This window comes from Bison bison, unplaced genomic scaffold (genome assembly GCF_000754665.1).
Source record: "Bison bison bison isolate TAMUID 2011002044 unplaced genomic scaffold, Bison_UMD1.0 scf7180017864327, whole genome shotgun sequence".
Classification (NCBI taxonomy): Eukaryota; Metazoa; Chordata; class Mammalia; order Artiodactyla; family Bovidae; genus Bison; species Bison bison.
The window spans coordinates 6,898,717-6,911,979 of NW_011494899.1; the positions used below are offsets into that span (position 1 = coordinate 6,898,717).

Sequence of the window (13,263 nt, forward strand, 5' to 3'; positions counted from 1 at the left end):
GTGCAATGCTACTGCAACCGTGAAGTAACCATACTGAGTTCTGGGTTGATGTGGTTGAGGGTCAGGAAGGTAGATAAAAGTGTTTTTCATTAGGATGTGTGGGTTTCTGAGAAGCCATACCAGGAAAATACTCCTGTCTGATACCATCCTTAGGCTTGCTGAGACCTGTTCCCTGCAAGTTGACCCTCAGTAAAGTAGAACTCACATAACATGTATGCATGAAATGAAAAGTGAAACTGTTAGTCACTCAGCGGAGTCCAACTCTTTGTGACCCTATGGACTGTAGCCCTCCAGGCTCCTCTGTCCATGGGATTCTCTAGACAAGAATACTGGAGTGGGTTGCCATTCCCTTCTCCAGGGGATCTTCCCAACCTAGGGATCAAACCCAGGTCTCCTGCACTGCAGGCAGATTCTTTACTGCTTGAGCTACATGTACATGTACTGGTACTCATTTTTACCAGTTCTCAAACCTGTTCTCTGATGGATTTAAGGAGGAGTTAGTGGCTCCACCCTTCAGGCAGCCAGTGTTCCAATAACAGGTCTACAGCTGGGGGATGAAAGTAACAGTGGATTGTCTGTTGCTCAAGCCCATTTGGCTAAGAGGAAACTCATCTTCTTGAAGCAGTCTTTAAGATTCTCACACAAATTTGGCTTGCTTTTTTCTGGGGCAAGATCCCCCAAGATTACTTGGGCAAAGATAATGTACTAGATGCCCAGCATTTTGAGAGAAAAAAAGGGAAAGCATCTATTGGAGAACTTCTGTACACCACATCCAACCTTGGTGGTGGTTTAGTCACTAAGTTGTGTCCAATTCTTGAGACCCCATGGATGTAACCCACCAGACTCCTCTGTCCATGGGATTTTCCAGGCAAGAATACTGGAGTGCATTGCCATTTCCCTTCTCCAAGGGATCTTCCCAACCCAGGAATTGAACCCAGGTCTCCTGCATTGCAGGCAGATTCTTTACCATCTGAGCTACAATGAAAGCCCACATCCAGCCTTGGAACCTTTCCAATGTACCATGTCATCGGTTTATACAACCCCCCATGTGGTAGCGGTGGAAAAGGAAATGGCACCCACTCTAGTATTCTTGCCTAGAGAATCCCATGAACAGAGGAGCGTGGTGGGCTGCTGTCCATAGGGTCGCACAGAGTCAGACATGACTGAAGCAATTTAGCATGCATGCATGCATGCATTGGAGAAGGAACTGGAAACCCACCCCAGTGTTCTTGCCTGGAGAATCTCAGGGATAGAGTAGCCTGGTGGGCTGCCATCTATGGGATCACACAGAGTCGGACACGACTAAAGCGACTTAGCAGCAGCAGCATGTGGTAGTGGTGGTTCTCCAATTCATAGATGAGGAAACTGAAGCTCAGGTAAGCAAGGCAGACTCCTAAAGACATAAAACTAATGAGTGGAGAACCAAGGTCATCCTCCCAGAAGACATTTGAGAAGCCCCCTCAGGAGAAGTGAGGTGAGGCAAGGGACACTTGGGCTCTAGTTACCCAAAGTGGGGAGACCAAATTCCCTAAGACTAACTCACGTGTGATTTGCTTGGGATTCATAGAGATTGCAAGGGAAAAGTAGGTTGGCATTCATGACACTGAATTGACAGAGGATCCTGGAACCTTGTCTAGCATTGGTTGTTTTCAAAATGCTTCCTGTATCTGATTTGGATTATCAGTGACCCCCTAATGTAGACTAAACAATTTAAATGTTTCAGTGAATTACACAACACAACTTAGTGTGATGGATTTACCAGGTTTCCACATTACTCACCTAATCTGAGAGAGGCAGGAAAGAAAAAGAGGGAACTCCCTCGTTTGCACTCACTTTCCAGCCAGGATACCATACCTCTTCTGCCCCTTCTCTGCAGCCCCGCCCACATCTGACTCAGCTTCAGTGTTGTCTCCCTCAGTGTCCGATGGGCACCAAATCCAGACAAGGCATTTTACCACCTGGGAGGGAATTACAGGATCTCAGCTTTTAAGAGTTGAAGTTGAATGCCATACGGCTGGTTAGCCTGGCTCAAGTTCACCACTTTCCACTCCACACATTCATTTATTTGATAAAAGAATACTTTGCCAAGGGGGATGAATGGGGGAAAAGATTAGTTAAGGAGTTTGGGATGGACATGTACACACTGCTATATTTAAAATAGATAACCTCCCCTGGTGGTTCAGTCAGTAAAGAATCTGCCTGCAATGCGGAAGACCTGGGTTCGATCTCTGGGTTGCAAAGATTCCCTGGAGGAGGGCATGGCAACCCACTCCAGTATTCTTGCCTGGAGAATCCCCATGGACAGAGGAGCCTGGTGGGCTACAGTCCCAGTCTGAGGTCGCAAAGAGTCGGACACAACCGAGCGAGTAAGCACAAACAAATACTTATTGTATAGCACATGGAACTCTGCTCAGTGTTATGTGGCATCCTGGATGGGAGAGGAGCATGGGAGAGATAGGATACATGTGTATGTATGGCTGAGTCCCTTCGCTGTCTGCCTGAAACTACCACAACATTGTTAATCAGTTATACCTTAACACAAAATAAAAAGTTTAAACAGCACTGTTAATTCTAATCATATATAAATGTTTACAGACAGTGGCATATATTATCTAACCAAATAAACTGGTTTTTTTAAAGAGCCACCATAGAGCTTCCTCTCTTTTTCTTTCTTTCTCCCTCTCCTTCCTTTTTCCCCTCCCTTCCTCCTTCTTCCTTCCCCACCACAAAATAAATAAACAAAATGGATAACCAACAAGGACCTACTGTATGTCACAAGGAATTCTGTTCAATGTTATGTGGCAGTCTGGATGGGAGTGGAGTTTAGGAAAGAATGGATATATATGGCTGAATCCCTTTTCTGTCCACTTAAAAGTATCACAACATTGTTAATCAGCTACACACCAATACAAAATTAAAAGTTAAAAAAATAGCAGGAGACGGCCTGTCACTGAGGGATGCATCAGTATCCTGTTAGGACTTCCTAACAGGCCTTCTCTCGCAGTCTCCTGCCTCAAGGACTTGGTTTTATCTCCTTTCAGATAGTTTGTCCCATTTGTCTCAAGTCAAGCTATTATATTATCCTATGAGAAAGGTTGGGCTTCCCTGGTGACTCAGATGATAATGAATCTGCCTATAATGTAAGAGACCCCAGTTCAATCCCTGGGTCAGGAAGATCCCCTGGAGAAGAAAATGGCTACCTTCTCCAGTATTCTTGCCAGGAGAATCCCATGGACAAAGGAGCCTGGCAGGCTACAGTCCAGGGGTTGCAAAGAGTCAGACATGACCGAACAACACACACACACACACACACACACACACACACGAGAAGGGTTTGGGCAGGGATGAAGGGGTGGGTGGGAGGTGGCGGGGGGAAGGAGGGACAGGCCTTGCTCTTCGGGTCCCTAGAGAAGCCTGGTTCTTTCCTGTTATCTATCTCTCCCATCCAGTCCCATAACCTAGGTCCTTTGAGAGGATGTCCTTTTTCCTGTCTCTTCACTAAACAAACTGGGATTCTCTCTGGCATTTGCTCCTGAGGGCTTTGTCTGCTGCCCTGCCTTTATTATGCATCCTCTCTGATCTCGTCCCTCTTCCTGCCTTGGATTTTCCCCCTCCTCCATCCTCAGGCTCACTTTTCCTGCCTCTACTCTTTCCAGTCCCTGACTTCTCGGGCTATTATCCCAGGAATTCAGCCACCCTCCCACCATTATCTTTTCTACAAATAATCTTGGCATTACCTGCAACTACATGTGGCACTGGTCTAGGCTTTTCCCTCACCTAGACAATGCCATTTACCTTGCACATTCCCGGCTTCACCACCCACATCTGCATTTCAAAACAATAGTCATTGATCCCAACCACACTAACAAAATACTTAAGACTGTACTTTTATATTTGACAAAAGTTTTAGCTAATGATGACTAGTTTTTCAGGGGATAATCTATTCTTTCCTAGAGAGAACACTGGTAAATAAACATAGTAAATCAGAAATACTATTGCAAATATGTGTATATAAAATGTTTTGACATATTTTAGGTGTGTAAGTGAATAACAAGTTTTTCCTCACATCAAAAACTGGCCTGATCTCTTGGGGAAACTTCCCTGATATAGTCCTGATCTTATTTACTATATACATGGGCAAACCAATTAAAAGAAAAATTTATGTTGTCCAGTGTCAAAAGCCAAAAAGAAAAATATACTTCAGAATGAGAAAGAAGCAGAAAACTACAAAGTCAAACAGAATTCTGGGACAACTTTAAGGATGATGAAGCAGAAGAAGGAAGAGAAAGCTGCAGCATAATAAATTGATTTTTTGTAGATTTTTTGTAGAGTTCTCACTAAGCCAGAGGAACTCTGATACCATCAGTTCATTTAGGCACCACAAAACTCAAACCACAACTAAAGCTACTCTAAGGAAAGGTAGGGACCATAAAGCATGTTTTAGAGCTGGAAGGGGCTTTCACAATCAGTTATCCAGACAATTAGACTGAAAAAGATAGGCTCCATAAAGTCATTGTCAAGTGTACTGGATAATAATAGAATGCTAGCTAACATTTATTCTTTATTATTGGAGAAAGAATACTTAGCATGAGATCTACCCTCTTAATAAATGTCTCTGTGTACAATGTATTATTAGGTGCAATGTTGTACAGCAGATAATTCATCTGGTCAACTGAAAGTTTATGCCTGTTAATTAGGAACTCTCATATCCCCCTCCTCTCAAGACCTGACAAAGCACTATTCCCCACGCTAAGTGTTGTGTGTGTGTGTGTGTGTGTGTGTGTGTATGTATGCTCAGTTGCATCTGACTCTTTGCAACCCCATGAATTGTAGCCTGCCAGGCTCTTCTATCCATGGAATTTCTAGGCAAAAATACTGGAGTGGGTTGCCATTTCCTACACCAGGGGATCTTCCTGACCCAGGCTTCAAAACCAAGTCTTCTGCATCTCCTACATTGGCAGGCAGATTCTTTACCACTGAGCCACCCGAAAAGCCAAGTGTTTTCTATACATTATTTTATTTCATCTCACAATAATTCTATAAGGTAGGTATTACTACTAGCCACATTTTCCAAACAAGGAAATTGACACTCAAAGAGATTAAGTAACTCATTTAAATCTTTCCAGCAAGAAAGCAGCAGGGCCAGTATCTGAACAGAAGCAGCCTGACGGCACAGACCTCTTAATGTCTATGCCATTTAATCATTCCAAGGGTCTGGTAGATTCAAACCTCTGGTTTAATAATGAAAAAAGGTACATTTAGGAAGGACTTTTTGGGTCTCTACTTTCTGGATGAATGGTGCCTACATTAGTTCAAATAGGTTGTGCTATTGTAACAAACGATCCCCAAGTCTCAATGTCTTATAACAAAATTTAATTTCTCACTCATGCTATATGAAGTCAGTAATGAATTTGGTGGGGCTTCCCTCGTGGCTCAGATGGTAAAAGAATCTGCCCACAATGTGGGACTCAGGTTTGATCCCTGCGTCAGGAAGATCCCCTGGAGAAGGGAATGACTACCCACTCCAGTGTTCTTGCCTGGAGAATTTCATGGACACAGGAGCCTGGCGGGCTACAGTCCCTGGGAACACAAATAATTGGACATGACTGAGCTTCTAACACATACACACACACACATACAAACAATGAATTTGGCATCACATGATCTTCACACAGGACTCAGACTGGCAGACCCTCACCATCTGAAATAGTGTTGGTCATTATGGCTGGAGAATGGGAAGATAGCGACTCATGCACTGGCCATACAAGCTTTTATCTGAAGATGATGGCTCAGTGTAAAAGAATCTGCCTGCCAAAGCAGGAGATGCAGGAGACATGGATTCAGTTACTGGGTGGGGAAGATCCCCTGGAGGAGGAAATGGCAACCCAACTCCAATATTCTTACCTGGATAATCCCATGGACAGGGGAACCTCGTGGGTTACAGACCATGGGATCGCAGAGACACAACTGAGCAACTGAGCGCCCACACACACTGTTCATTAATTCTGCTCACATTTCTTTGGCTGAAGCAAGTTACATGGCCACATATAATTTTAAAGATGTGGATCAATGGAGTCTAACTATATGGGTTGATTGTTCTTATATGGCACAAGAGCACTGCCTTGAAATATTGAGGCATAGTCCTAATGACTACCATAGTACCAAATTCACGAAACTGCCCTATGAACTTACTTCACTCTTATTGTGTTAACCAGTCTTGATTCTGTAATTTACATTTGTTGTACTTTGAATTTATTTGTGTATGTTATGAACAAGTTTAATTCCAAATTATATACAACTACCAGTGCTCTTCTAGAACACTAACTATATTTTCCCTCAAGCACAAAACTACACAGGTAAAATTCATACCAGAGTAATAAAAATAAGATTTGAATAAAACCAAATAAAATCTATATTCCAATTATAATCATCCTCCATATCTGTAGGTTCCACCTCCATGGATTAAGTCAACTGCAGATCGGAAACATTCCCCTCCAAATTCCAGAAATTTCCAAAAAGCAAAACTTGAATTTGCCACACATAGGCAACTATTTACATAACAATTTAAATTGAATTTATAACTATTTATACAGTATTTATATCTTATTAGGTATTATAAGTAATCTAGAGATGATTTAAAGTGTATGAGGATTATATGTAGATTGTATGCAAATATTATGCCATTTTATACAAGGGACTTGAGCATCTGCAGATTTTAGTGGGGAAAGTGGAGGTCCTGAAACCATCCCCTACAGACACCAGAGGATGACTGGAATAAACAGAAAATTTGAGAATTTATGACATGAGATAATATGTGCAAAAATTCTAAACATATTGCCTGGCACAAAATAAGTACTCAATAATCACTGGCTTCCTTAAACATATCAGACTTCAATTAATTTTTCTTCAGGAGATACATCTACTTCAGTATCCACTGAAGACTCCTGAAGGCTCAGTGCTTCTGGCTTTAATGCTGATTACTAGATACCAGTACCATTCTCCGGAGAAGGCAATGGCACCCCACTCCAGTACTCTTGCCTGGAAAATCCCATGGGCGGAGGAGCCTGGTAGGCTGCAGTCCGTGGGGTCGCTAAGAGTCAGACACGACTGAGCGACTTCACTTTCACTTTTTCTCTTTCATGCATTGGAGATGGAAATGGCAACCCACTCCAGTGTTCTTGCCTGGAGAATCCCAGGGGCAGGAGAGCCTGGTGGGCTGATGTCTATGGGGTCACACAGAGTCAGACACGACTGAAGTGACTTAGCAGCAGCAGCAGTACCATTCTCAGTCACTCAGTCATGTCCGACTCTTTGCAACCCCATGAACTATAACCCTCTAAACTCCTGTCCATGGGATTTCCAGGCAAGAATACTGAAATGGGTTGCCATTTCCTACTCCAGACTAGACACTGGGCATACTAATAAATTAAAAGATAAAAATGAATGATCTTGAGCAATGTTGTCCCAAAGCTCTTATTCTCAAAGGGAGAAAATGTTGAAGAGAAGTTAGATCTCTGGGCCACGTTGTTTTCACTTGAGCTCAATCTCCTAAACCATAGCTCTTTCTAATCATCCAGAACAGTTTTCAAATGTTTCTGACATATGCTGGTCATCATCACCACCCTCTTTGACATGCAATTACGTATTAGTGCAGATGGCTGGAGGTAAAAGCAGGTGGAGGACAATAGAGGTTATTTTCACAGGAAAGAAGAGCAAAGCTATACTCGGCACAATGGAATTTTCCTATTAACTGCTGGGAAGAGAAATATGGGTGTTCACAGGCAAAACAGAAAACTCTGCATAAAACTGAACCATGGAAATCAGAAACGTAGATCTTGAGGGAAACCCATGGTATGAGAGAAATTCTCTCTGAGAATTTGGAAAACAAACAAGGGCAGTGCCAATAGCATAATTCTGCTCATCCTTTTTCTGATTAAACCCGGGGTCAAAGGAATGCCAGCCTACTAGAAGAAAGAGCAGATTTTTTTTTTACTGCTCTCACCCATGAAGAAGACACCGTGGTGATAGAAGAGCTCCCCAACTTTCCTCTACCTTACTTGACCCCAGATATGAATACCTCCAACTGAAACCTTGCTTCTTCATTTTGCAATATGAAGAAGTGCTTGCTGGGGGAACTTTCTAGCCGGATACCCTTGAATGCACTTCCTGATGAAGTGGGAGATGTGCCAGCTGCCACTACAGATGCTGAAAGCCCTGGGAACAAGTAAAGCTGATTGTAATAATATGTTGCATGAGGCTGAAGGCGCTATGGTGGTGGAGAGCCCCAGTTCAGGGGTAGGCACCTTCCAGCTAAACAAAGGCCAAGGCAAAATTTGGCCCTTTACTCTAGCAAAACTATTATGATATCTTGCTACTATATTACAAGGCACATGAGGGCTACAGACTATCCCTCAAAAAGAAAAAAAAAAAAGATAGTAGCATCAGGGGAAACTGAAAGTTTCTTGTTCCTAGAGATGCTGATTGGCAATAGAAGCTATATAGCTGTGATTTCAGAAACATGGAGAAGGCTGTCAACCAAGAAATATATTACTTTATTACTTGCAAATTCTTTAATTTCCATTATTACAGATGCATTTCTTCAATCTGTTTTGCTCTTTTGTTTAAAAAAAATTCAGGCTGTAATAAATTAGCATCAAATCATTTATACCTTCTTATGAATTAATTCTGGAGAAGGCAATGGCACCCCACTCCAGTACTCTTGTATGGAAAATCCCATGGACGGAGGAGCCTAGAGGGCTGCAGTCCATGGGGTCGCTGAGGGTCAGACACGACTGAGCGACTTCACTTTCACTTTTCACTTTTCACTTTTCACTTTCATGCATTGGAGAAGGAAATGGCAACCCACTCCAGTGTTCTTGCCTGGAGAATCCCAGGGACGGGGGAGTCTGGTGGGCTGTAGTCTATAGGGTCACACAGAGTCGGACACAACTGAAGTGACTTAGCAGCAGCAGCATGAATTAATTCATGTATTAGAATCTTATCCCAGAGATTCATCAACACCTTCTAGTAACAAAATGGGAGGAGAAAGAAAAATAAAAGGATGCTCCGTGTCTGAGGGGAGATTTATAGCATAAGGAACAGATCACTTTAGACTTAAAAATCAGAGGTTGAGAGGCAGGTTTCTGGAAATAAAACAGGAAGAAGAAAACAGATGAGAAAGGCAAAAGCAAGCAACATTAAGTTTTATTCTTTCACTTGAATGTTTTTGTTTCAATAAATTGATTAATTGAGCCATTTGCAAAAATGAGATTTTTGATGGTTAAGGTATCTTTCAGTTCAAAGATGAAGTACTAAAAGCTAGCATTGTTTTATGCCTTTCATTGTTTGTAACTGCCTTTTCACTGCCTAAAAAACCACCTGGAATATGGCAGATAATAAATTTTTTCATGAATGAATAAGTGAATGAATGAATAAAGCTAAAACTTCAAACCCAGATAAATAGTATTTCTTTCAAAGTTATTGCCTGGAAGACTGTGTGCTTATTCCGATCATCTCCTTATTGACCCAGACATATTTAAACACCATTCTGAGAATTGCCAAAGCAAATGACAAAGTCATTTTAAAATCATCAGTGGAATCAAGTCATCTCCCTCTGGTGAAATATTCAGTTTTTGGGTTTTTTTTTTAACTTTGTTATAAGTACCACAGCAGATGAATTTCCAAGTTGGTTCTATTTTTCAATCAAAAATGAGACATAATTCTATGAAAAAGTTAGGTTGACTTTCTTGTGTGGCAAAAGCAAATCTAAAAGGGAGCCCCAATCACTCCAAGAAAGTTTTAAGCAATGGTGGCTTTATTGGCCCAATTGGCTAGCCCTCCCACCTAGCTCCTTTGAAAGATAAGACTTATTTAAGACCTAAATTTTGATCTAGTTTCTATTAAACAAACAAATGAGAAAATAAAAATTGTATTCAAGTCACACTCTGTTAACTTCTGTTATTCATTATGCACATCAGAAAAAAAGATAATATTTTAAAAATCTCTTTCAGGGTAGGGCTTCCCCAGTGGCTCATCAGTAAAGAATTCACCTGCAATGCAGGAGAAGCGGATTTGATCCCTGGGTTGGGAAGATCCTCTGGAAAAGGAAATGGCAACCACTTCAGTATTCTTGCCTGAAAAATTTCTTGGACAGAGGAGCCTGGTGGGCTATAGTCCAATGGGTCACAAAGACTTGGACACAACTCAGCAACTAAGCACAGCATAATGATTATATGTATACAGTAAGGACTCCCACATAGACATCTCCAACTCTGACCTATCTCCTAAGCTCTAAGATTTACACTTTCAACTATCTATTAGACCCCACATGTGTGCTAAGTCACTTCAGTTGTGTCTGACTCTTTGTAACCCCATGAACTATAGCCTGCCAGGCTCCTCTGTCCATGGGATTCTCCAGGCAAGAATACTGGAGTGGGTTGCCATTTCCTTCTCCAATTAGACCCCACACTTGTATGTATAATACCTATGTCAAACTCAACATGTCTTAAAAAAAAAAGGTTTGCATTCCTTAGTATTTCCTATCTGTTTTTGCCTATTAGTCTAATCTCCTCAACTAATATGACCTTTTAAAAATGTGATCCAGCCCATGTGAACCCTCCATGACCTACCATCACCTTAAAATTTAAATCTTGTTGCCATGGAGTACAGTCCTCTGACCTCGCCTCTGTGTCATCTCAGCTCCAATAAGTCTACCCTTTACTCACTCTCCTCCAACCCCTCTGCCCCACCTGCTTTTCCTAGAACCACTAAGCTCATCATTGACTCAGCCCCTTACACTTTCTCTTCCTTATGCCTAAAATTCCCTTCCCATACCTTCACATGTCGGATTCCGTCTCACCATTAGGACCCTGTTCAGTGTCATCTTCTGAAAAAGACACATTCTAATCTATCTAAAAGTTCCCCACTCAAGTCACTCTGATCCACAACTGTGTTTTATTTTATTCATAGGACTAATCATATCTGAAATCATTACTTTATTGTTTGTTTTTTGTCAATTCCCCTACATCTAGAATGTCAGGGACATGAGGGTAGACATTTTGCTTAACTTATTTACTCTAAGAGTTCAGAACAGCACTTAGCACATAGCCTTTGACTATGTGGATCATAACAAACTGTGGAAAATTCTTAAAGGGATGAGAATACCAGATCACCTTACCTGCCTCCTGAGAAACCTGTATGCAGATCAAGAAGCAACAGATAGCCCTGAAGAGGAAGGTGGGCTCTGGGTCCTGGCATGGTCTCTGCCAGTTGAGGGAGAGTAACTCTTGCTACTGCATCATGGGGTCTGTGGGGACCCTTGACTTTGACAAATATGGCAGTCCTTTCCTCATCATCAAGGATCAGGACTGCAAGTCTCATCTTACGGTACTTGAGGCCCTCAAATCTCATATAATGGCAGCAAAAGCTGTAGCAAATACAATGAAAACATCACTTGGACCAAATGGGCTTGATAAGATGATGGTGAATAAGTATGGCGACGTGACTATGACCAATGATAGTGCCACCCTCTTAAGCATGATGGATGTTGACCATCAGATCACCAAGCTGATGGCTGAACTGTCCAAATCACAGGATGATGAGATTGGAGATAGAACCACAGGAGTGGTTGTCCTTTGGAAAAGGCTGAGCAGCTGCTGGACCTCCGTATTCACCCAATCAGGATCACTGACGGCCAAGAGCAGGTCACCCGCATCACTATTGAACACCTGGACAAGATCAGCAACAGTGTCCTTGACAACATGAAGAACACCAAGCCCCTGATCCAGACAGTGAAGACCACACTGGGCTCCAAAGTAATTAACAGCTGTCACTGACAAATGGCCTAGGTCACTATGAATGCCGTTCTCACCGTGGCCAACATGCAGCGCAGAGACATTGACTTCCAGCTCATCAAGGTAGAAGGCAAGGTGGGTGGGTGGCTGAAGGACACCAAGCTGATCAAGGGCTTTATCGTGGACAAGGACTTCAGTCACCCGCAGAAGACCAGGCAAGTGGAAGATGCTAAGGTTGCAATCCTCACATGTTCATTTGAGCCACTGAAACCAAAGATGAAGTATAAGGTGGATGTGACATCTGTGGAAGATTTTAAAGCCCTTCAGAAGTACGAAAAGGAGAAGTTTGAAGAGATGATCCAGCACATTAAAGAAACTGGTGCTAACCTAGCTATTTGCCAGTGGGGCTTTGATGATGAAGCCAATCATTTACTTCTCCAGAATAATCTGTCAGCAGTTCACTAGGTTGGAGGATCTGAAACTGAGTTGATCGCCATTGCCACAGGTGGCCACATCATCCCTAGGTTCTCAGAGCTCATAGCTGAGAAGCTGGGCTTTGCAGATCCTGTGAAAGAGATCTCGTTTGGGACCACCAAAGACAAGATGCTGGTCATCGAGCAGTGTAAGAACTTCAGAGCCGTCACCATTTTCATCAGAGGAGGAAATAAGATGATCATCAAGGAGGCCAAGCGTTCCCGTCACGACGCTCTGTGTGTAATCTGCAACCTCATCGGGACAACCGCATGGTGTATTGCAGGGGTGCTACCGAGATCGCTTGCGCCCTGGTGGTCAGCCAGGAGGCCGACCAATGCCTGGCCCTGGAGCAGTACCCATGCACGCCTTTGCCGAGGGACTGGTGGGCATCCCCATGGAGCTCGTGGAGAACAGAGGCATGAAGCCCATCCAGACCACGACTGAGGTCCGGACCAGACACGTGAAGGAGGTGAACCCCGCCCTCAGGGATTGGCTGTCTGCACAAGGGAACCAATAATATGAAACATCAACATGTCATAGAAACCTTGATAGGCAAAAAGCAGCAGATCTCTCTTGTAACACAAATGGTTAGAATGACTTTGAAGATTGACAACATCCATAAGCCTGGAGAATCTGAACAGTAAAGACAGAATTTAGAATAAAATGAGGAGTAAGACCCACTACTGTGATTAAATAAATGGGTGTCTTGGGCTGCATCTACAGCTATTTATTGTTAACCTGTATCAGACACTGTGACAACAGTAGCTGTTTGGTAACCATAGTTTCATTTGTTCAAAGACATGAAATTATAGAGGTATGATCTCACAAGGTTTTGTATTTGTTGAATTAAAGGGAACACTTTAAACAACCTTTATATTCTGCTCAAGTTAACAAACATTCACTATAACATTCATTAAATGCCTTAATTGAAGGGGTTTGAGTTGATTTTTTTTAATAAGATGTAGAACCTGTTTTTATCAGCTTTAAATGTTCAGTT

The 13,263-nt window shown here is 42.5% G+C and overlaps 1 pseudogene; it reads left to right on the plus strand.

Annotated features, from left to right (window-relative positions):
- The first annotated feature begins 11,298 nt into the window (after positions 1-11,298).
- Positions 11,299-12,910, plus strand: LOC104998320 (annotated as a pseudogene).
- Positions 12,911-13,263: the final 353 nt, after the last annotated feature.